This window comes from Ambystoma mexicanum, chromosome 8, assembly GCF_040938575.1.
Source record: "Ambystoma mexicanum isolate Mex_15411 chromosome 8, UKY_AmexF1_1, whole genome shotgun sequence".
NCBI classification, from domain to species: Eukaryota; Metazoa; Chordata; class Amphibia; order Caudata; family Ambystomatidae; genus Ambystoma; species Ambystoma mexicanum.
Genome location: NC_090929.1, coordinates 1,483,701,900 through 1,483,726,424, shown reverse-complemented (window position 1 = coordinate 1,483,726,424; position 24,525 = coordinate 1,483,701,900). Strand labels below are relative to the sequence as shown.

At 48.8% G+C, this 24,525-nt stretch overlaps 1 protein-coding gene across 2 annotated transcripts in view; it reads left to right on the top strand.

The window, feature by feature from the left end:
• LZTS2 (leucine zipper tumor suppressor 2) overlaps positions 1 to 24,525 on the top strand; it is a 738,816-nt gene that overhangs the window by 169,473 nt on the left and 544,818 nt on the right. Inside the window, exon 2 of one of the 2 annotated variants that reach the window (XM_069611659.1) lies at positions 9,339 to 9,470. The exons of the other annotated variant lie outside the window; for it this stretch is intronic. The gene's annotated coding sequence lies outside the window, so the exon portion shown is untranslated. The remainder of the gene's footprint in view (positions 1 to 9,338; positions 9,471 to 24,525) is intronic. 2 annotated transcript variants of the gene reach the window in all.

Genomic DNA, 24,525 nt, shown 5'->3' with positions numbered 1-24,525 from the left:
GAAGAGACCGGTACGAGAAGAAGTACCGGGTCCCGGACACGGCCCCCCTGTGCCTCCGGGCGCAGCCTACCCTGGACTCCGTCGTCTCCGCGGCGGCCAGGAAGAAAGCGGGGGGGGTGCGGCCTCCACATCGACTTCCCCACCGGACGGCGAGGGAAAGAAATTGGACGCTATGGGACGCAGAGTCATCTCGTCTGCAGCGACGACGATTAAAGCGGCCAACGCCTTGGCTATCGTGGCCCGCTACGACAGGGAGCTCTGGTACAAACTGGCTCCCCTGCTGGACTTCTTGCCGGACGACAAGAGGGCAGAGGCCCTGGAGATCCTGCAGGAAGGTGAGGTGGCTTCGGACCACGCCATTACCGTTGCGACGGACATCGCCGACACTGGGTTCCGCCAGTTGGGCAACAGCGTTTGCCTTAGGCGGCGTGGATGGCTCAAGGCTACGGACTTCCGTCAAGACGTTCAGACCAGAGTCCTGGACATGCCCTTCGATGGGAACAACCTGTTTGGGAAAACAGTGGACGATTCCCTTCAGGCCATTAAAGCGGACACCGAGACGGCCCAGGCCCTTGGAGTTCTGCAACAACGACGGACGCCCTTTCGGAGCAGCAGAGGCAAGGGCGCCTCCAAAGGTTCCGGCGGCGGTTTCTCCACCTACCGTCAAGCGGCCCGCTCGTCGTCTCAGGAGGCCTACAGAGGACGAGGCAAGTCTGGCGGACCCCGCCGTCGTCGCCAAGGAGGTCAAGGCGGCAAAGCCTAGTCGAAGCAGGATTGAACCGGCCGTGGGGTCGGGCCCCCACCGAAGCACCCCGGTGGGAGGCCGGCTGGCGAGCTTCGTCAGCGTGTGGGAGTCCATCTCCACCGACCGTTGGGTGCTGGACGCCTTGGCCCGGGGCCACGCGCTCGAGTTTCAAAGAAGGTGTCCGCGCGTCCCCCCCGTGGCCAGGAAAGAACTTCATGTCCCTCAACTTCTCCTGGAGGTAAAGGCGATGCTCAGGAAGGGCACCATCGAACTCGTCCCAAAGAGGCTTCGGGGCTCCGGAGTTTACTCGAGATACTGGCGCCCCATCCTGGACCTGCGACGTCTGAACAAGTTCATCAAGGCGCAGAAGTTCCAGATGGTCACCCTCCAGCACGTCCTGGGTCAGCTGGAGGAAAGAGACTTCCTGTCGTCGTTGGATTTGGAGGTTGCCTACTTCCATATTCCCATCCTAAAGGGGCACCAAAATTTCCTCAGGTTTGTGGTCCAAGGGCGTCATTACCAGTTCAAAGCCCTCCCCTTCGGACTACGGTCGGCACCCAGGGTGTTCACCAAGTGCCTTGCACCGGTGGCGGCACAGCTGTGCCGCGAGGGGATCCACGTCTACCCCTACCTGGACGACTGGCTCATCCGAGCCAAGACGAGGGAGCTCGCCATGGTTCACACGGCAAGGACCGTCCAACTTCTCACGGACCTGGGATTCTCCGTGAACTACGCCAAATCCCACCTGGTACCCGCGCAAGACGCTCTGTTTCTGGGAGCGAGGCTCAACACAGTGTCCCTTCTGGCCTCCCCGTCGGAGGAGAGGACCAGGACCATCCTGGGCAAGGTGCAGCAGATGTTGGTGGCCGATACGGCCAAGGTGAGGTCCATCAAGTCCCTCCTCGGAATGATGTCTTCCTGCATCTTCCTCATTCCCATGTGCAGGCTCCGGATGCGCCCGTTGCAGGAGTTCCTGGACGCGCGCTGGATCCAAACGACGGGCAGCTTCGAGGAAAGGATCACACTCGACGAGAGTTTCCGACGAGCGATCCGGTGGTGGGGCACCCGCGCGCATCTGACGGCGGGCATGGACTTCCAGACCCCAGCTCACCAGGAGACAGTGACCACAGATGCCTCCCTGGAAGGGTGGGGAGCGCACACCGAAAATCTGCACGCAAGAGGCCTTTGGCTCCCGACAGAGAAATCCCTACATATCAACGTCCTGGAGCTCCGTGCAGTGTTTTGGGCCCTCAGGTCCTTCCTTCCGTCCCTCAAGGGCAAGGTGGTGAGGATCTTCACCGACAACACCACCACCATGTTTCACATCAGGAAACAGGGCGGAACCAGGTCCCCAGCACTGTCCAAGGAGGCGCAGGACCTGTGGCATTGGGCCGTCGCCCAAAGGATATTTCTGGGGCCGTTTCATCTGGCAGGGATAAAAAACACCATCGCCGACTCACTCAGCAGGGAGCTGCGCTCGTGCCACGAGTGGGAGCTACGGCAGGATCTAGTGGATCGCCTCTTCCGACGGTCGGGCACACCCCAGATCGACCTGTTCGCGACGGCGACGAACTCCAAGTGCCTGAGGTTCGCCAGCAGGTTTCCCCAGGCGAGGAGCATGGGCGATGCTTTCTCGTTCCCCTGGGAGGGCCTGTTCCTCTTCGCGTTCCCTCCTTTGCCACTGCTAATCCGGCTCGTCAACCAGCTCAAGAGGTCACGGTGCAGGATGATCCTCGTCGCACCTGCGTGGCCGAGGCAGATATGGTTCCCGGACCTTCTGGACTTGTCAGCGTCCCCGCCAATCAAGCTGCCGGTGGACGCGGATCTACTCTCCAGGGAAGGAGGCGCCATCCTCCACCACGACCCGAAATCGCTGAACTTGCAGGCCTGGCTCCTGCAGCGCTAGAGTTTGGAGGATACGACATACCGGCCGACTGCAGAGAGGTTCTTGCAAAGGCCAGGGCGTCCTCGACTCTTAAATGCTACGGACACAAATGGAAGAGGTTCTCTGTCTGGTGCCACGCACAGAAGATTAACCCTCTACGGATTACGGCTCCCCAAGTACTGCCGTACCTGCTGACGCTGGCCAAAGCTGGACTGGCACACGCGTCCATCAAGATTCATCTTGCTGCGATCTCCCGATACACCAGAACCACGGGGCGGACGTCCTTGTGGTCTCATCGTCTGGTGAAAGAGTTCATGAAGGGACTGTTCAGATCGTTCCCGCCGGTGAAGGCTCCGGCCCCGGCGTGGGAGCTCAACGTGGTGCTGACCAAGCTCATGGGACCTCCGTTCGAGCCTCTGCACTCGGCTCCGTTGAAATTTCTGTTGTGGAAAACAGCGTTTCTTGTGGCCATCACCTCCGCACGACGAGTGGGAGAGATCCAGGCCCTTTCCTGCAAGGCCCCGTACTTGACTTTTCACGACACGAGGGTAGTGCTCAGGACGCACCCCTCCTTCATGCCCAAGGTACCGTCGGACTTCCATCTCAACGAACCCTTGGTGTTGCCTGTGTTCTTCCCGTCGCCTTCGTCGCCGGCTGAGAGGACTTTGCACTCGCTGGATGTGGCTAGAGCGCTGAAGTTCTACGTAGACCGCACAAAGTGTTTTCGGAAGACGTCACAACTCTTTGTGAACTTTGGACCTGTCAATCAGGGGAAGGCTCTCTCGAAGGCTTCCATTTCCAGATGGCTCTCCGGCTGTATCATGTACTGTCACCGGTTAGCAAACCGACCGCTGCCTGGCCGTCCGAGAGCCCATTCCACCAGAGCGATCGCAGCTACCACGGCGTTCCTATCTGGTGTGCCCCTGCTGGACATATGCAGGGCTGCTACGTGGAGGTCGACGCACACCTTCACGAAATTCTACTGCGTCGACCGGGATTCCAGGGAGGAGTCCAGGGTCGGCCAAGCAGTGCTGCGCAACCTGTTCGCCTGAGGTGAGCCTGGTGAGGAGGTAAGATGCTTAATGTTGAGTTTGATGTAATGCTTAATGTTGAGCCTTTGCCACCTCCCGTGGTTGTGCATGTGTGTACTGCTATGTATTCTTTATTCATGAGCATGTGAATCCATGCCAGACCCCATGCTGGAGAAGGAACAAGTTACTTACCTGTAACTGTTGTTCTCCAGCATGGGTCTGGCATGGATTCACATGCGAACCCTCCCGCCTACCCCTCTGCGGCTCTTCACTTGGTCATACTGCCACTTCACGTGCTTCCAAATCTGAAGATGGCTGCCAGAGGCGGGGCTTAGGTAGAGGGCAGTCATTGGCTGTGGTCAGTATGACGCAGAGATCAGTGATTGGTTATTACTACGAAAGACAGATCAGAAACGAAACTGATACTGGTTTTTTCTTTACCGAGAATTCCCAGCCTGACGACGGGGAATATTCATGAGCATGTGAATCCATGCCAGACCCATGCTGGAGAACAACAGTTACAGGTAAGTAACTTGTTCCTTTAAAAGTGTATGTTGGATAAGGCCCTGCCCTTATCTACCAATGTAAAGGGGGTTGTGCTGTGAAACATATATGGGAGGTTTTATTCAACAGGCTTTCTTCTGATTCCGAATCAAAATAAATAAAATAAGGTTTTAAATTATTTATTTATTTTATTTATTTATTTTATTTATTTATTAAATTTATATAGCGCGCAGGCAGCCCAGGGGCATTGTGGCACTGTTACTTGCAGGAAGACTTAGTTACAATGTGAGCAGGTTGTGCCTTGGGTTACATTAAGGCAGTGACCTGTGATCAGATATATCACATAATACATCATACAATACAATTATGAGGGCTAGGCCATGTAATTGTTACATGGGGGAAATCAGCCCCAAACAGGTTTCTGCTTGGGGGTTGCTAGCAACAGAAGGCCCCTCACAGTAGATTCTAGGGCACCAATGGGTGATAATTGCTACCTTGGCAGACTATTGTCTGGGCTGAGGCCTCTTACAATAGAAATTCTGGGACACCAACCTGTGAAGTGGAGAAGTGGCAATAAACATTCAATCAAACTGGGAAACCCCCATCCCCACCCTGGGCTGAAATGACAGTTGGTGGTAGCTGAGAAAAAAATGGTCAAGTGAAGGACAAAGGCCCACCCTATTTGTTTCCAAAGACTGTTATTAATAAAATGTTGAGACTTTTATCTTTGCAACAGGACTTCGCAAAAATGTAAAAAGTTAAGTGTAAATGTAATTTATGTGGTTTTTAGTTTAAGACCTGGCAGCTTTCACTGCCATGATGGGAACAGAAATGGCAGAGAAGTGGACATTCTGAGGAAAGTGTACATGATGCCATTGTGAAATTCAATACTGATATGCCTAATAATAATCTATACACATGTAAAGAGTTATAGAATTTTAGGCCGAATATTTCTCACTGAAAACGATGAAAAATTGTGAAACGGATGAAACCAGATCCTACAACTGTGAGAATTGGACTGCTATGCTCTACATAAAATATGTAATCTGCCCATGTGATTTGTTAAGATGCCACAACTGTAAAAATGTGCCATTTATGTCAAACTGGGTTGTGGCCAAATTAACTCAGGGAGGTTCTATACATAGTGAACCCACATCATAAAGCTGATGTCATGAGTCCAATCAGTTTAGAAGAAGGCGGTAACAATCACCCCTGACCAATCCAGTTGTTTAGGGGCGTACTCAGCTAGGCCTGCCCTACCATATAATTCTGTGATGTCACCATGTTTTATATAAAGGGTGGTTGACAGGACTCTAGACAGACTCTCTCCTGAATTTCCAGCGCCTGCGTTCCTGATCTTCTTCTACATCCATCTTGCCAGATTTCAGATTCCACTGCCAGGCTAAAGCATAGCTGACCCATCCCAGCAAGGCCTTGATCTAGAAATACCACTAAAATCCCATTAACTAGGGCAAAAGCTGTGGTACCTTTAGCATCCTGTGACCAGACCGGCTTGCTGCCCACTAACTGCATCCAGCTGTACCTGTGCCATCCAGTGACCAGAATTTCCCAGCTGTTTGCTGTAAGGGGCGACGCTGTGCGGTGACCAGACCTGGTTGACTGTTCCAAAATCCCAAAACTCAAGCGTGGACTGTGAGTATTTCCCATCCTATAGGAACAGATAGCCTACCCATTCGGACCCTTTTATCTTTATTCCACTTTCTAAGCCATCCTATCCATGCCTTGGTAATTTTTCCTACTGTCAGAATTCTTTGTGCATCTTTTCTGTGATTTCCTAGTGTTGGCACCATTCTTTCATTCACCCCATCTTGTAACTCCTTAGCGATATTTGGAATAATTGAAATTAATTCCCATATAGATCTGAATGCGGGGTGAAAGGGTTTAAGTTGCAAATTAACCCGGGATCCTACCATCTCTTTCTTTAACAATATAGTCTTAATAATCTAGTTTAAGTAAAATATGTCTTTCTTTCCCAGCCAATTTTCTCTTTCACGGCTTCATTTTGCCAAAATCGAACCTCCTTTGATCTTGCAAATCTCATCCAAATCTTCAGCTACAACCATCTCTTTCACTCTTATATTGTCCCTGTGATATACATCTATTCCCCAGCCCACAAACCGCATTCCAAATCTGAGTATTTCACTCGTTTTTCATAAAAACTGTTTGTGACATTTAAAACTGCATCCGTGTAAAATGCAACTTTCCAACGTGTGATTCGGCTTCATCGTGTTCTTACTTTCAACTTGTTATTGAACTGTATGCCTTTTGTTGAGAACTTGCCTTGTGATTGCTAGTGTTTATTCATTCCTGCTATCGTGAGAAATCATATTTGCCTCGAAGATTTAACTGCACATTAATTATTTGTCAGTTTCCGAGTGTCATTTTGTGCCATTGCAAAGGGCTTTAAAATCCGGTCAGATTTTGATTCTGCTTGCTACACAATATCCCTGGCTCCCAGCTGCTTCTTTCTGTCCACTCCAAATTCCCACCGGTTTGGGAGTGCATTGCAGGGGGAAATCTTAACTCAGGTGCCATCTACCCAAAGAGAAAAAGTGCTCCTATTCATTTGTGCTTTGTCTATGTTCTTGTAGAAGGTGTATTGTTTCAGTTTCCATTGTAATTATCACCCCATTGGTGATTCCTGCCCAGTATTAAAATTTGTATGATTTCCTTTTGAATTTTAAAAATAAATAAATATTGCATTCACACCAACCGGCCTGTTTCCTGGTCCATTGTGACCCGGGGCATTTGAAAAAGGGGGTGTGAGACGGGTTGTGTGCCATCTCAAATTGAATTTGTAGAATATAAAGAGAAAGCATTGCAATTGTGCGCTACATACTAGGCTAAGACCAATGTGTGTCACCCGATTGAAATCCATAGCAACATTTTAAAAATTAATTTAACAAAGACAAAAGCCATGTTTTGTTTGTCTGGGTCAAGGTATAGGTGGCAAACTGCAAAATCTTTCTTGGGAGGACAGGAGATTGTGACAGTGGAGGAGGTGTGTTATTTACAATGTAGGATTGCTGCATGTAAATCAAAATCTGTGGTGTGCTTTGCAAAGGAAACTAAGGCTTTGAACTTTGAATCGATTTGATAGAGTGCAGGGCGGCTTCTCTTTGCTTCCATTAATTTAAGCTTATAAGGCTAAGCTACCTCCTAGTCCTATATGGCCTTGCGAGAAATACATCTAACACCAAGCCGTGGCTAAATTGAACTCGAGTGTTAAATTGTGGAGAAGGGAGTTGGCTCTTCCAAAGAACGTGGCAATTCAACAAATTAGAGTAAAACTTTGCTTACCCTCCCTAAATGTTCTATTAAACTTGAAGAAATGTTCTCCATATTGTTTTCTCACGGAGGGTAACCCTGGAACTTTTTTGGAATGCTTGCATAGTTTCCGGCTTGTAGTTGAAGAAGTTTTATTTAAATCGCAAGTTGAACAGTGGCTGGCCCAGAGTACTATGAAGGTGGGGGGCTCTTTGACATTAGTAGAATTAAGGAGGTCATGAAAAGGGTCTGTATTTATGAGTGTCATGGAAATATTCCCTGTGTGGGAAATCTTGCTCTGGCAAAAGAATATATGAAGGCCCCTGACCCTCCCAAGTTATGTGGTTGTGCAAAAATATATTAAATTTCCAAACCGGGATTTACGGTGGCTATTTACACTGCTGTGCATGAATGGATTGGAAACTCGGGAAGTAATTGGAAGGAGGCCGCCTGTGGAGACCAGCAGTAAGCATTGCATATTATGTAAAGACATAAGAAGGTTGAAACAGTAAGACCTCTCTTTTTTTATTAAGCGTTAGGCTTTGGCAATTGAATGAAGAGTTATTTTGGCAATGTGGACATAGCAGTGACTTCTTGATGTCTAAAAGGTTCTGATAAAGAATCTGTTAATGGGTACAGAAAATGTTAAACTTTTGTGTGAAAATGTCACAGATGACTGCATGACTTTACGATTTGTGAGATAATTGCATATTGATCTTTTTTTTAAAGAATTGTATGAACAGTTTCATGTGAGCTAATAATGCACATTTAAAAAAAAGAATTACAAGATATTGATATTTCTCGTGGCTGGGAATAAGAGGGGCAGTACATCATTTTAAGTGCCAGAAGATAATTGAGAGGACACATCATTTACAACCTCTCTGTAATGAGTCCCTTTTCTGCATCCATAACAACCCTTCCTTGCCTACTGCTGCAAAGATCATCCAGACACATTACTTCCAAACACTAGCACCTCCCCTGTTTGCCTCTCCAAGCTTGCATCTCCTTCAAGATGTCCTGCATCGCATGTGACGATCGGACCAAGATGGTGTCTTTGGGAGATCCACACAGTGCCTAGAACTAAGACCCTTCCAGATTGAAATCCAAACGTGCACAAGGAGGAGACTAGAAAGCAAGCCTTCTCCTGCTAAAATCTCATTCTGCCTAGCAACACACTCAAACATTGGGACGGATCACTCTCTTGTGATCCTGGCGGGTGAGGGGAGCGAAAGATCGTGCTCTTGAAAGAACACTACACTGACTGATCATTAAAGCATAGGACTCCACAACATTCTTTCCCAACCCTAACCCCACAGATATCACTATGCAGCTCATCCATTACTCTATAGCACTCTGAGGCATTCTAGCTAGATGCAGGCTTTATAAATCACCTAGTACATTTTTATTTATTTGTAGGGTGCCGAAAGCCTGCGGGTATCAGGGCGCCAACATAAAGACAGGAACACTATGACAATACAAAGAGACAGGACTCTTGGTCAGTGGAGGAAGACCAAAGAGTGTAGTGTACAGTATATATAACATACATACACACTTGGACCGTAGCAGAAGTGAACTAGGAGCAGAAAGAGCAACCTCCCTCATGCAGCGTTTTCAAGTTGACGGAGCTCTGCGTCGGCTAGCTTAATATCCTGGTGCACTTCGGGGTGAAGATGGGATAGCTCATTAGCCAAACTAAAGCTACGAAAGCATGCACAGTTCAGAGGTCTCAGGTGTGAGTTCATTACACAGTATGCATTTTTTTATTTAAATCCTGCTAGTAAAAAAACTGCTTACGGACAAAGGAATTGGTTTTAGATGTGCATAGGTAGTATATTCGCATTCACAATTTGCCAGCTATTGCAATCATTTATTCATATTATCCCAGGTATGGTGAAGGATGTGCGCTGTGCATGGTGCAGAGGACATTTCAATGTATGCAGAGATCCAGAGCAAAACGTCCTATGAACAATGTGTGGATGCAGAAAGGGGACAGGACTGGGCCGGTAGCAGAGGAGAGGTAAGTGGAGAACAGGAAGGGTTGGGTCAAGGTGGTGGGGTGAGTGGGCTTTTGAGTGGATGGGGTGAAGTACGCAGAGGATGTGTCGGACATTCAAGGGTTTTCTCCTACAGAGGCTTCAGAGGGATCAGGAGGTGGGCAGGGGACAGTGCGGAAAATCCATTAATTTTGTAACTCCTGTTGTACAATAAACCCCAGCAATAATGGATACAAAATGGATTGATTTCCCAATCTGGACATAGGACCATTGTGAAGCAGGAGGAAGCAAATGCCTTCACCTCTGCACTGAGCCTCTATCCTGTATGTGGTTAGTGCATGACCTGTTCACCACTGGCCTCTGGGAGCATGTGTGCCACAGCATTCGGTTCTGTGTAAATAATTTTGCAGTACTACTTTGCCTGTGGAAGGATACACTGTGAGCCTAGTGTTGAGGTTGCAGGATTGAATCCAGTCAATGTCCTTGTTTCACTACCATGTAGAGGAAAATAGATAGCTTTTTGTGAATGTGATACCAATCAGACAAAACTAATTCAGGACTGCATAATGTGCGTAACTTGCATGTGACTTCTAACTGCGTTAGAGGTGTGTGAGTTGGTTACCAATGGCTATTATGCTTCATGAGAGAATTCCACTGTAGATGCTGTTCTGCACCAAAAATAAACCCCGAACAAAGTAGCCAACTTGTGTTTTTAGTCCTTAGTTCTGTGACTAGGACCCACAATGCTATGGTCATAAGTCGGTCTGTTTTCAAGCATTATGGCATTTGGCACTCTTATATCTTTAGCTGTGTCTCAGATGGCACAAGAATCACTCCAAGTCATAGAGATGATTCAAGGGTTTTTATTTTTCTGCGTGTGAGGCCTAGGGTCGTCCCACTCGCTTCTTGATGTGACCCTCCTCCCTAACCCAGATGTCCGTAACCCTGGTTAGTGCTATTGATAACTCCCTACGGTCTAAAACTGAAGCTGGTGGTATATAATCTCCCTTAGAGACTTTCTAACAATCCCAACTCTATCCACAGTTAGTGTTGTAATGGAACTTTTGGGACATGTGAGGAGCCAGGAATGAGACTGACACAAGGGATTAATGGTTTTGGGAAAGACTTTTATTAAACTTAAAATAGGGTGGGGAAAAGCTTCTCTGTCCTTGCTCTAAGTGTGTTTCCCTACCTAAAAACAAAACTAAGGGTCTGCCAATGTCAGAATTTCCAAGGCAAAATCTTCCAGTGTACCAAAGTACTATTCTGGCCCTCACATTCTAATAAAATAAACTCTAAGGGGAAAAGGGTAATGTCTTTGGCCTTGAGTGGTTCAGAAATGGTCAAAAAGGAAAATGCGTAACTCCAACACAGATGTTCCAGAAGGACTGAGTTCCTTATTCCAGAGGGTGGTTCCCTTCTCCTGAATTTCTCTTCCCTTTGTTGTTTATTCAGATAACCGTTCCTTGGATTTCTCTTGTTCCACAATACAACTGATACACAAAACAGCTTAGCTCTTTGTCTTTATCTTGTTAGTATACCTTGCATACTTCCCTACCAGGTTTTCACTCCTCTTCTCTTTGGTTTCACAAAGCCTTTTGCTTGTACTGATACATCCTACTCAGGACCCCTTTAGGTGATGTATTTCTTACACACTGTTCATTTCGTCCTTGCCTGTTGTGTTTCCCTACCAAGACTTTCTTATGTGAACACACTTGCAATTGCCTGGTATACTCTCCTGCCAGGGCTTTCTTAAACACACTAGCAACTGCCTGGTATAATTCTCCTGCCAGGGCTTTCTTAAATACACATACTTTCATATTTACTTTGCCGGGGGTCTCTCCTTCTAGGGCTTTTTTCGTGTGGGCCCTGCACACATTTCCTTTCTTTATCTAATGCTGTATCTGTCTGGTACACTATCCTGCCTGGGATTTCTTTGTGTATTGCATACACTCCCAGACCTTAATGTCTCTTACTTTTCTTCTGTTTGCCCATTCGTCAAAATGCTCACTGGCTTCTTCTCTTTCAAGAACTTTATTTGCTTCTTTCAGAGTTAGTCGCATGTGGCATGGCTGCCAGTACGCCCCTGTGTCCCTGCTTCCCTTTTGGGGACTCACCGGCTCTTGCTGGCATACTTCCTTCTTCTGTGCCAAGCCTTTGGCGGGGGTTTGGCGCGTCTTCGCATCTCGCCACCTTCGTTCCTCGGCTTATCTGCCTCTCACGGTTCCCGCTGTGCTCTTCTGCTACGCGTCCGGTTTCGATGCGGTAAAAACACTGCCACTTGACACCTGCAAATGCCAGGAGCCCTGCGCTGGCTTCTGGCATTCCTGCAGTGTTCTCTCTCGCAAACAACCTTCCTTGTTTTCCTCCTTGAGCCGGATGGCTCCACAGCACGCTCCGCAGCCCCACAGTCTCTCGGTCTGAACCGAAAGAAGCCGCTTTCTCCCTCCAGCAGCATTCCCCAGTCAGCTGTGGCTGCTGTTTACATATCCTGCCTACAGATATGCACTCACAAATAGAGCGCAGCCTGTACTCTTGGTCTCTTCTGCTCTTCATTCGTCGTCCTCATCCTAGTATCCTTGTGTTTATGGGAATGATAGTCTATTCTTGGCACTTTACTTATAAAGTCTGGGTACGTGTTCCTTAAGGGCAAGTTATGTCTGAATGACTTGCAGGTAGAGTCTGAAAAGGTGTTTTCATGAGACTTCCATACAGATCTTGAGAAAATGTCTTCTGTATTCTTCCTAGAGGGATGAGGGACGGTCTCACAAAATGCCATTAAGGCTATGGATAGAGAGGATACCATGCCGTATCCAATGGTGACCTGCTACTGCCCTGGAGGTTGTCTCCGCCCATGTGATCCTACCTCATATAGCTGCCCCCCTGAGTCAGGACCAGGTAGCGCCTGCTGTTCCCCTGTCCACATGGGGAGAGGTCACCAGGGGTAAAGGAATGATGACCCCATCGCATTCATCACAGACAGTGCCTGGAAATGACAGTGTTGGATTCATGTTGGTGCTGACACACCCACTCTCACTGATTTCATATACATTTTTTTCCTCTGCTCTCTACTCCACCCCACCCCTATTCCTGTTTCCTCCTACCAATCTCCTAGCTCTACGATGTTGCGCTTCTCCTAGATCTCCCCTCTGTCCTTTACTGAAAGTCCTCACTTCCACCGTCCTGCTCACATCTATTTCCTCTTCCGTGCTACTACTACTTCTTCTAATACTACTACTCCATCCTCCCTACTATTACTCAAGTGTCCTCATTTTGCCCAATAAATATGCCTCACAATCCCTCCTTACACTGCTTTCTCCATGCATTTGCCACACACACATGCATACTCAAACTGCAGCACTACTTCCACTCCCTAGCCAATACCTCACCTGCTCCACAATGCGCTGCTCCTTTCTCCCTCCTGCTGGTCTCTTGGACATCCTCCAATTATGACCTGCCCCTGGTAATTGACACTTCCTGCTTCCTGATCATTGCTAATATTCCCCTGTATGTCTGAGGATTGGATAGCTCTCCCTGGCCAATCTGGCTCTAATTTACACCCCCGGCGTGCACGGTCATTTGTGTTTCTGTGTGTGTTTTGTAAAATCATAAGAAGGGGGTAATCCCTACCCATTTTCTCTGCATGGGCTTTCATGTACCAAAGTCGCTGGCCTTGGAGGGCCAATGTTTGTTTGTGTTCTGGTGCCCGTTTCCAGAGGGTCGCCTGGTAAGTCCATTTGGGGAGGTTGGATTCTTCTCCACTTTGTCCCCGCTTGTCTAGGGAACCTTTAGTTTGCCGCGCAAGCTCCTCTCCCGGGTTTGGGAGCTCATCGGTGTTGCTACATATGGCTGCAGCGTCTCTCTCGCTCTCTTTGCCATAGCTCCTTGGTGTAAGTCTGTCATGGCTTATTAACGGTGTCTCTCCGGGGGGCGTTGCTCTCATTCTCGGTGGCCGGTCACAATTCCGTGTGCATGGTTCTGATGCTTTCTTCCTCTGCTGTACGTCCAGATGGTTCTTGGCTCCTTCTTATACAGGCAGGATGTTTCTACAAGAGATAAGAGAAGACAGGTGAGCATCTTGTAGAGATATAGCATGAGTTTGCAGTGGTCAGTGTACAAACATTTTGGCACAGGTGGTACAGGAATTATGGCCCTCTCTGCTACCGTCCACCTCCAGGATAGGGTTGGGTCTGGATGGCTCCTTGGTTGGCCTTCCACCCCCATCTGAGAGGGGATCTGGTCCCCTCTTGACAAGTATAGATTATTGTCCTTGTCACAGCTGATAAGATGTTTACAAGTACACTCGGTATGCAATGATATGTCAGTTATAACGCGCCTGTAGCCAATTGTTTCTAGGCGTGACAAGACAAGGGAGGGAAGACCGAGGGAGGACAAGACAAACTATCTTACTAGGCCTTGTGTCATTCAGATCGTGCAAATGCGTATTGTTGAGTTCTGTGAACATTGGCACACATATATTTTGCTTGCGTTAACAATAACGTGGAGAATTAATTCAATGAAACTTTGGAAGACTTTTTAAGTAGACATTGGACTCGCTGATTCCTGCCCCGCCTTCGTCCTACTTAATACGTGGCATCTTCAGCAGAGTTCCATTGTAAATATGCCTATACAAATATTGTATCAGGGACTCGCACATTTGCTTATGAACCACATTCTCATCAGACGCCCATAACAAATAAATTGTGTGGATTTGGAGATTTCAGCACACAGCTGCCTTGTCTGTCAATCAAGGAAAAGGCTTGGGACCATTTCATTGGTTGCCAGTAAAAGGCAATGTTGACTTACAAGGTCATATTTATCATCAAGGTTTTCATTCTTTGAGAGTTTGTAGAGGGCATTTTTCTTGTAATTTAAACTCTTTGGATTTAGCAATACCCACAAAGGAAAAGGCGCATTTTAGCATAAAGGTAGCCTTCAATCAGGCGGCATGATATCAGAACACAGTGCTGCTCATGCCACTGGCCTGGACACATCAGATGAGCAGTGCACGTGGCATGGACTCCTGTATCTTTGTATATTGTATTGGCCTGACTTGACCATTGTGCCTGCCTATTTTACTCGCTTCTCTGCAGCCGTGGTCTCATGGTTTTGCAGCGAGCCGTGCGGTCATGGTTATCAGTCTCTGCAGACACTGTATGAAGCTTTTGCTATGGGTGACCTAGGGCACACACAGCAAAGTCTCATCTGAAAGGGCACTTTGTAACAACCTGACATTTTGAGTGTGTTTCACATTGTGTTAAGAAGGGAGGTGAGTAGCATCCTGACTGACTGCATTTGTGTACAATTGAAGGTGCACTGTACTAGACCTCAGGATAGGAGCTTGAACTGAAGATGTGTAACCTGTACTCTCCTGCCTAACTTCCTAACGAATCTCTGTAAAATGAAATACAGACGTTTCCTTTTATAGCTCATCGTGTATCCTGGTACTCCTGCCCTGTGTGATACTTACTTGAAGTCCCAGGATGCCTCTTTGAAATATTTCACGCTTCCTGTGCATTTTCATCTCAGTCCTGGATGAATGGGCGCAGTGGTCTGACCACCTACTCAGATACTTAAAGGAGTTCACTACAATATCCATCTGCTTATGCAAGACTAGGTCTTCATCCCAGGTTGAGCCTTGGTTTGTGGCCATTCCCTTGGGTTGTGATAGTGCCAGTAGCGGAGAGACGTCTTTGGTGATGTTAAGCCTTCGATTTCAACCCCGTACTGAAGGGATCTGCTTGCTAAAGTACTGATTAGTTGAAGGCCAGCTTATCTTTGGGACTTTTTAAATAGGAAAGAGATTGGGCTGGTTGTTCCTTCATGTAAATCCTTGGTGTAGTTAAATGGTGGTTTTTGCAAATGCTAGCATGAATTAATTGCCAGTGTCTTGAAATTCCTTCTCTTACTAGAGTCAATATCTGTTTCTCCACAGCAGCCCACATGAGGTTGCATAGTTCTGCAGGATCTTGATGTAGGAAGACCAAGGGAGGAAGGGATGCTTTACACCACTCTCCAAATCCCTTGCACCCATGGGGCTTCATTCTTCAGGTGTGAGAATCTGTACTCAACCTGGCTGTTTTCTTGCTACTGGCATTACAAGGTGTGTCCCCAGTTGTGGAAAACAGCACAACATTTCAAGACGTTGTTTCTCCCCAGCAGCCTTGTTTATTAAATCAATATTGGGGAATGATTCGAGCTTGTGTGTGGAGGTGGCGGGGGGAGAGGGAGATGACAAGGGAGATGACAAGGCTGGAATGAGATCTGCAAGGGTAGCAATTGATTGAAGTAAGCAGTTTTCTCTTTGACTATTAGGTTTTTTTCCTCACTCACTTTGCTGCTGTATTGCAGAAATATGCTATACATCCTGATGTTGGTGCAACTCCCCGTTGAATAATAGCACTATGGCCCCTCTCCTTAGCCCAGCTAGGGTCAGAGTAGTGGGCGGTAGAACCTGGGATCTCTGTGGCTCTATTGCGAGGGCACAATTAGCACTCACCCAATGCAGACCATGCCCCACCCATAAATTGCCTGTGGGGATCCTTATTGGCTCTGCCAGTCATTTTTGTTTTAATTAAAGCATAATTCTAACTAACCACCACAACACAATAGTTGTTTTCACACCTGCCTACATGCCAGCCTTTGCCCGAAGCCTCCAGGATTTCATCCACCTCACCGAATTGCGAGTGAATGAAAAATCTAGGGTGCTAGAAGAGACGCCTCATTGCACGATGCAATGCTTGGGTTAGGATAGAGCATAAACATTCTTCGAAATGTACCACTGTGGGGCCTTGGATAGAGTTATTTTCTATTTTGTGGGCTTCGTCCTGCCAAACCTAGACGTGATAAAGCTGGTGAGAGGTCTTCAAGACCGGTCCCTTCCTGGTCCTATCACTTGTGCCGCCTCCCTTGCTTTAGTGGTGGGACTGAAAGAGTGACAATGATGAAGCTAACGATATTTGGAGTTTGGAGGCTTCTCTTCAATTCCTGCAGGCACCTATGTCAGCTCCAAAAAGTTGGTGCATTGAGGGGTTGAGTGCCAAGGCTATAAGACCCCTGATGCGACCTTGGAGCTGGCATGAGCAGGATAGATGCTACATGCACAGCAGACTTTGCGCTGAGCTGGCATCCCTCGTAATTACTTTGCGGCTTGCCTTAATGTACCTGACTGAGTTCTGCACTGGCCTCTCAGAGCAGTTTCAGCTTCCCCATCATGTAACTGGTGCTATGCACCAGTCGCTCACATTGTCTTGACACTCGCTTTCCTTTAACCCAGCTCTGCGCTGGTCTCTCACAGCAGCTTCTGGCTCACCCTCCTATGGCTTTGCAGCACTCCCTCACATTGTCTTGGCACTCGCCTTCCTTTGACTCAGCTCTGCACTGGCCTCTCACAGCAGTTTCTGCTTCACCTCCATATGGCTCTGCTTTGCACCAGTCCCTCACATTATCTTGGCACTCGGCTTCCTTTGACTCATCTCTGCGCTGGTCTCTCACAGCAGTTTCTGGCTCACCCTCCTATGGCTTTGCAGCACTCCCTCACATTGTCTTGGCACTCGCCTTCCTTTGACTCAGCTCTGCACTGGCCTCTCACAGCAGTTTCTGCTTCACCTCCATATGGCTCTGCTTTGCACCAGTACCTCACATTGTCTTGACACTCACCTTCCTTTGACTCAGCTCTGCGCTGGTCTCTCACATCAGCTTCTGGTTCACCATCACTTGGCTCTGTTCTGCACCAGTCCCTCACATTGTCCTGCTGCTCACATTCCTTTGACTCGTCCCTGCAGTGGCCTCTGACAGCAGCTTCTGGTTCATCCTAGTCCCTCACATTGTCTTGACTCCTCCCTGCAGTGGCCTCTGACAGCAGTTTCTGGTTCACCCTAGTCCCTCACATTGTCTTGACTCCTCCCTGCAGTGGCCTCTGACAGCAACTTCTGGTTCACCCTAGTCCCTCACATTGTCTTGACTCGTCCCTGCAGTGACCTCTGACAGCAGCTTCTGGTTCACCTCCATATAGCTCTGCTTTGCACCAGTCCCTCACATTGTCTTGGCACTCACCTTCCTTTGACTCATCTCTGCGATGGTCTCACCGCAGCTTCTGGCTCACCCTCATATGGCTCTGCACTAGTCCCTCTGTGGCTTGTGGCTTGTCTTCCTTTTGGCTCAGAGCTGCACAGTCCTCTGACAGCAGCTTCTGGTTCACCCTCCCATGGCTCTGCACTGATCCCTCCGTGGCTTGTGGCTCGTCTTCCTTTTGGCTCAGAGCTGCACAGGCCTCTGACAGAAGCTTCTGGTGCACCCTCCCATGGCTCTGCACTGGTCTCTCCGTGGCTTGTGGCTCGTCTTCCTTTTGGCTCAGAGCTGCACAGGCCTCTGACAGAAGCTTCTGGTTCACCCTCCCATGGCTCTGCACTGGTCCCTCCGTGGCTTGTGGCTCGTCTTCCTTTTGGCTCAGAGCTGCACAGGCCTCTGACAGAAGCTTCTGGTTCACCCTCCCATGGCTCTCCACTGGCCCCTCCGTGGCTTGTGGCTCGTCTTCCTTTTGACTCAGAGCTGCACAGGCCTCCGACAGAAGCTTCTGGTTCACCCTCCTATGGCTCTGCGCCAGACCCTCCCTGTGGCTTGCGCTTCATCGTCACTGAGCGCAGCTGTGCTTCAACCTTTCACAGTAGGTTGTAGTCCACTTGGATTGCCTCGGATCATCACTAGTCCCTCACAGCAGGGTGTCCATCAGCTTCAGTGGGCGGCACCATGGCTCTGCGCCCGCATGACCCCGCTCCAGGTGCCATCCACTCTCGCTCTATACGCCCCACCCACTATGGCGTCGCTCTCCCCATCATGCACGTTAAAGTTTAGCTTCCCTCGTAGCAGTCTGTTCAGTATGGCCGCGTGCTGTCTCCTGAGGCCCCACCACCTAGTTATAACGTTTTATGAATGATATTTTGTATTTGAAGTGCACACATGAGTTCGCCAGTGGGGCCCACGCAGAGTATCGGCATCTGCGTTTAGGGACGCCAGAGGCAGCCACCACATTGCCTGTACGTTTCCGGGAGCACATGTCGAGGAGGAGCTTGACCTCCAACATCTGTGGCTCGTTATTTATTTTTTTCAAGTTATTTTTCCTAGTAAAATTCCTTTTACACTCCAGCAGCTCCGTTCCGAAGGTGCCCCCCCCCCCCCGGGAGACAGTGTACGCGGCCTTGGAGTGATCTAGGAGTCGTTGCTGCGTTTGAAGGTTAACCTTGAAAGACTCCAACCGGCTCTTCCTCTCCATGCGATTCTCTTTGTTTTCTTGTGCCGGTGACTCAGCCCTGCAAAACAAAGTGTGGGAATAGATTCCCGACGTCATGGCTTGCACAGGCTATTTCTGTGTGTGCTGCACGCAGCGCAAGCACATCGAAGTGCCCTGATAGCTCGGGTCAAAACATGCTTGAGCCTTGGGCCCACCCCATCTGGACTGGCTTAAGTAAACGATGTTCTAGACTATTCACTTTACAGCCTGAAAAGTCTGTCCGAAAAAAATAAGCTTGGTTGTTCTCGAAAGCGGGGAATGTGGAAATAAAAGCAGATTTGCCTGCTTATATGCGGTAGACAAAGCCTGCAGACTGCTCTGACTGTTGCTAAAGAACCGCCCGAGCCACTTGAAAGAACTATTAGCCACATCTCTGACTGTAGGTAATTCATTATATCAGCCTTGTGAAATAACCATTAGCCACATCTCTGACTGTAGGTAATTCATTATATCAGCCTTGTGAAATAACCATTATCCACATCTCTGCCTGTAGGTCATTCATTATATCAGCCTTGTGAAATAACCATTAGCCACATCTCTGACTGTAGGTAATTCATTATATTAGCCTTGTGAAATAACCATTAGCCACAGCTCTGACTTTAGGTAATTCAGTATATCAGCCTTGTGAAATAACCATTAGCCACATCTCGGCCTGTAGGTCATTCATTATATCAGCCTTGTGAAATAACCATTAGCCACATCTCTGACTGTAGGTAATTCTCACAGCTCAAAATGGAGGTAATGAAGCTCACGAGTGCCACAGAGGGCACCAAGAACACACCGACTCTTGAAGATGGTTGAAGGCTTTTCATTGAAATGTTCAAATATGACCTCACTAGGGGCCTCTCTGTCTGTCTCTCTCTCTCTCTCGTCCAGGTGTCCCCAAATTCAAAGGCCCTCACTAGAGATCGGTAACCCCTACTATCTGCAATCTGGCTGTCTAAGGCAATTGCTTTATTTTTTATTTTATTGGACATTTGTATGGCGCCACAAAATAAAATGGGGCGGGGGGAGGGAATAACAACAAAACAAGAGATGGTTATATTGGCCTTGTGATAATCCTACCGTGCAAATGCTTGAGAAAGGTGGTAATGGCAGGGGGTGAGGAGGTAGAGGGAGAAGTGCAGGAGTGGGGCACCCCCAGGGAAGAGGGCAGGGAAGTGCTGGGTGGGCCAAGAAGGCAAGTGCCAGGGGAACAAAGGGGGAAAGGGAGGATGAGTGCTGTGGGCAGGGTGGACCAAGTTGAGTTAGTCCGGGAAAAGGCGCCCAAGGGCAAATGCTGGCAAAGGATGCAGGGGGCACTGGTAGAATGGTCTGGCCCCTGTATGACTCTGAAGGGAACAGTCCCCAGTCATAGTGGCAGAGAGACAGTTGGCACAGGAGAGGGAGACAGAAGGAAGAGGAGAAAAGGAAAGTGTGGAGAAGTTTCTGGAACTTTAGAAGATCCGGCTGAAGTTGGAGGGGGGAAGGAAGGCTATTCCAGAGGGAGGAGCCAGCAGCAGAAAGGGATCTACCTCTCACTCTCTGCTTGGAGAAATTTGACCTGCGAGAGTTGGAGCCAGAGGACCGAAGGAGTCTCGTCAGGAGGAATTTTAAGGATGGAAAGCTGGATGTAAAGTGGTCACAGGTCCCAGACAGCCTTGTGGAAGATGCAGAGGACCTTGAATTTGATCCTTGCGTTCATCAGGAGCCAGTGGAGAGATTTTAGGGCAGGAGAGAGATGCAGTCCCTAGGCTTGAGGCCATGGAAAAGTCTTGCTGTCCCATTCTGGATTAGTTGGAGGGGGCGCAGGGAGGAAAGAGGCAGGTTGAGGAGGAGACTATTGCAGTAGTCAAGTGCAGAGAGAACCAGGGCTGTAGAGACATTGAGCTTCTGGGGGAAGGTGAGGAAAGGTAGAATGCCCCTGAGAAGGTGGAGCTGAAAGTTGGACTTCTTGCCAAGGTCTGTGATGTGTGGACTGAAAGAGAGAGAGGAGTTAAAGATGATCTCAAAGTTGTTTGCCCCCCCGAGTGGTTGAGGGGATGGGACCCACGGAGTCTGGCCAGAGAGAGAGAGGAGGGAAACGAGGAGCAGGCATCCCAATGAGTAGAATCTCTGTCTTAGTGGCATTAAGGCAGAGATCATTGGCAGAGCACCATGCCTGAATAGCAGTTAGGCAGTCAGGTATGAGTGAGGAGGAGGAGGAGGAGGTAGAAGATGGCAGCTTGAAGGAGAGCTGTGTGTCCTCTGCATAACACTGGAACTGAGGTGTGAAAGTGGAGATCAGGTAGGCCAGAGGGGCCAGGTAGATGTTGAAGAGCCATGGCGATAGAAGGAAGACCTGGGGATGCCACAGGTAGAGTGTGGTGGAGGAGAGAAAAGGACCCATTTGCACCTGCAAGGGTCTGTTAGAAAGGAAGGAAGGAAGTAAACCACGCCAGTACTCTGTCCATTATGCCTAGGTTTTCCCGGAGATGGTTTATGAGGATGGAGTATTTGACAGTGTCAAAGGCAAAAGAGAGATCGAGGAGGATCGGAACAGAGGAGAATTGGAATCCAGGCTGTAGAGTAGGACTTCACCGGTGTTCAGGAGAGCAGTTTCCGTGCCTCTGGCAACCCTAAAACTGGACTAGTGATCATGGAGGCAGCCGGCCAATACGGTCTGGAGGGTCAGTTGGGGATGATCAGTTTCTCCATGGGTTTACCCAGGAAAGCGGTAATGAAGATGGGGCGATAGTTAGCAGGGCAAGAAGGGTCACCAGATGGCGTTTCTAGGAGAGGGTGCACAAGCGAGTGCTTGAAGGGTTGGGGGAAGGAGCCAGTGGCAAATGAGTGGCTGCAGAGCTCCGCCAAGGCTGGAGCAAAAGAGGCAATGCTGTCCTTGATGGTTCTGAAGAAGCAGGGGAGGACGTGTTTAGAGGAGACTTTCATAGAGCAGACGACTCTAGAGAACCTGTCTGGTGCAATGGGAGAGAAAGAGAAGAGTATGAGCAAGGGGGAGGCCAAGGGAGGCGAGAGAAGGGGTGAGGAGGTGGAGAGGGGGAGCAGAAGACAGAGAGGACAGGATTACCAAAGTTTTGCAGAGGAAATGGGTGGTCAGTGAAGAGCAGAGGGCTTGGGAGTGGGAGGGGAAGAGGAGACTGTGGTAGGATTGGCAAGTTCTTTGCAGATTTTAAAAAGTTCAGCCGTGTTGGTGGTGGTTCCAGAGATACAGGCTTGGACATGAGCCCTCTTCTTGGAGCAGTTGGAAAGGCCTTTGAAGTAGACAGCAGGCCAGTTTGCCAGAGGATGATAGATGCCAGCCACTTCTGCTCTGCAGCTTAGCACTTGCGTTTCAGAGCCGCCAAGTTGGAGTCATACCAAGAGTTGCATTTAGAGGCAGGCTTCATGCGGATCCTCATGACAGGGGCAAGGATGTCCAGGGTGTTGGAGATAGAGAGGTGGAGATTAGCAAGATCAGAGTCAGAGTCCAATGAGGGGGGCGGAGGAAGGATGAAGGATGAAGGATGAAGGATGAGGCAAATGCAGTAACTGATACACGCTTCATCAGACAAATTACGGAGAAGGAGACTGGCAGTGCTGTTGGAGGAGTTGGGGGACGGGAAAGGTCAAGGTGAGAATAGAGGAGAAAGTAGTCAGAGGGATGTCTATTGAGATGAGAGCATCAAGGGTGTGTCCGGCCGAGTGTGTTGGGCCAGAAGGAAGGATAGAGAGGGAAAGAATGTCGCAAAGGTGGCAGAAGAGAACAGTGGCCCTATCGAGAGAGTCGAGATAGTTGTTGAAGTCCTCAAAGAAGATACATTTGGGGTGAGGCAAGAAGAAGAGAGCAGGACTGGTCGGCTCATTCTGAGAGCAAGAGTGAGGATGCTCTGGGGTGTCTGTAGATGATAGTGAGAGAGTGTGAGAAAGTAGGTGAGACAGACAGCATGCAGACTAGCTTTCAAGGGAGGAGTAGGTTTGGGTGGGGCCGATGGAGGCAGGAACCCACTCAGGGAAGATCAGAGCCACTCCACCACCAGCCCGTGAGGGCCTGGGATTGGACAGGATCATGTAGCCTTCAGGGAGAAGGGTGTCAAAAGCAGTGACTGAGCTGACCTTGAACTACGTCTCAGTGAGAGCAAGGACGTCCAGTTCAAGGTATTCAAGGAGGTGACAGGTGTCAGAGGACTGTTTGATAGCAGAGCCAGAATTGAGGGTGGCTAAGTGCAGTTGGTTGCCCCCTCCTTTAAAAGATTTGCGAGGGGGGGCGTAGGGGTGGGCAGGCCACCACTGGCGGGGAGCTGGGAGGAGGGGATGAGGGATGGAGGAGGGGAAGGAGGGTTGAAGCGAGAAGAAAGACGCCTGTCAAGACGGCAGAGATTGGGCTGAGAGCCCTGGGCCATGATAGTACTGCATTATGATGGACATTAATGGTGCATTTGAAAGATGCGAAGTGCACCAAGAGCACTTGCCATCTGGTGCTGCCAGTAATGGGATAGGAGGAGAAAGGGGAGAGGACAGACCAATATTGGGGGTCCATAGGTTGGAAGAAGAAACAGCAAAGTTAATGTCAGTGATTGTCTGTCTTGTCTCGCTTGCTCCCTGTGTGAATTTCTATGTGAATCCTACCCTGGGGTCCCACAAGAAGAAAAGCTCTCATGTAATTGTAATTGGTTATTTATAATGCGCTTAATACCAAGAGGTTTCTAAGCACAGACACGGGTAGCGAACCACTGTTGCTCCGCGTTATCTTGCTTCCAAAGCAAGCACATTGCCCTTGAGCTATCCTCCCGAGACATCAAGTGGTGCCTTTCAATCACCAGGTCTCACTTGGTCTATGCCTCTCACGCTCCTGCATTCCTAGCCCTGATATTCTCTTCTTCCTTCTACGATCCTACCTTTCCTTTACCCCGCTCACCTTCTGACCCTCAATTGTTCAATCTACTGCTACTCTCCCTCGCTCTCTACTACTTTCTGCTCTACTACTCAACCCTTCTACTCCTTACCGCTCTCATACTTTCCTCTCTCCTAATGTCACCTCTCAGATCCTTGACCCTGTCGCATGAGCTAAATTTAAGAAGCTTTAGCCACAGCTCCCACTGTAGGTAATGAAAGTCATAAGCCCTGTAGAGGAGCCATTTTCCACAGCTCTGAATATACGTAATTAAATCTCCAGGAGACACCGGAAAACAACCATTAGCCACAGCCCTGCCTGTTCATAATGCTCAGATTACTTACCAGTATTCTCCATTACTCTGAGGTCTTATCTTCCTCATCCCGGTCCTAAACAAGTGTGGGGTGCCAGCCCCAAAATAGACACCTGCTTATACGCAGCCCCTTTAAATTGCTTGAGGGAGGGGGTATATAAGGATTCTCCTTCCACACCGCATCCCGCATCCCGCATCTCGCAACCCAACTCAGTTTGAAACCCTTATGGCCCACCCGGGAGTAGGGGGTGGGTGGTGTTGAAGAGGAAGATACGGACTCAGAGTAATGAGGATTACCAGTAGATAATCTGGTATTCCCTCCTCATCCTAGTCGTAAAGACGTGAGGAAGTAGCAAGCTCCTAGACTTTGCACTAGTAGTGGTCCATAGACAGAAACTGTGCTGAGACAATCCAGAAACCGATTACAAAGGAATAACCTAGAGAATGTTAAACTGAAGTACCATTGTGCAGCCCACAGCGACCAATTGAAAACGTCCACTTAATCCCCACACATGGAATGTTATCTATAATATATATTGGGAAATGCCCATGACACACAATCTGTACAGTACATACATTATTCTACTTGAAATACATCCCATGATCTGTCAAAATCCATTGTGC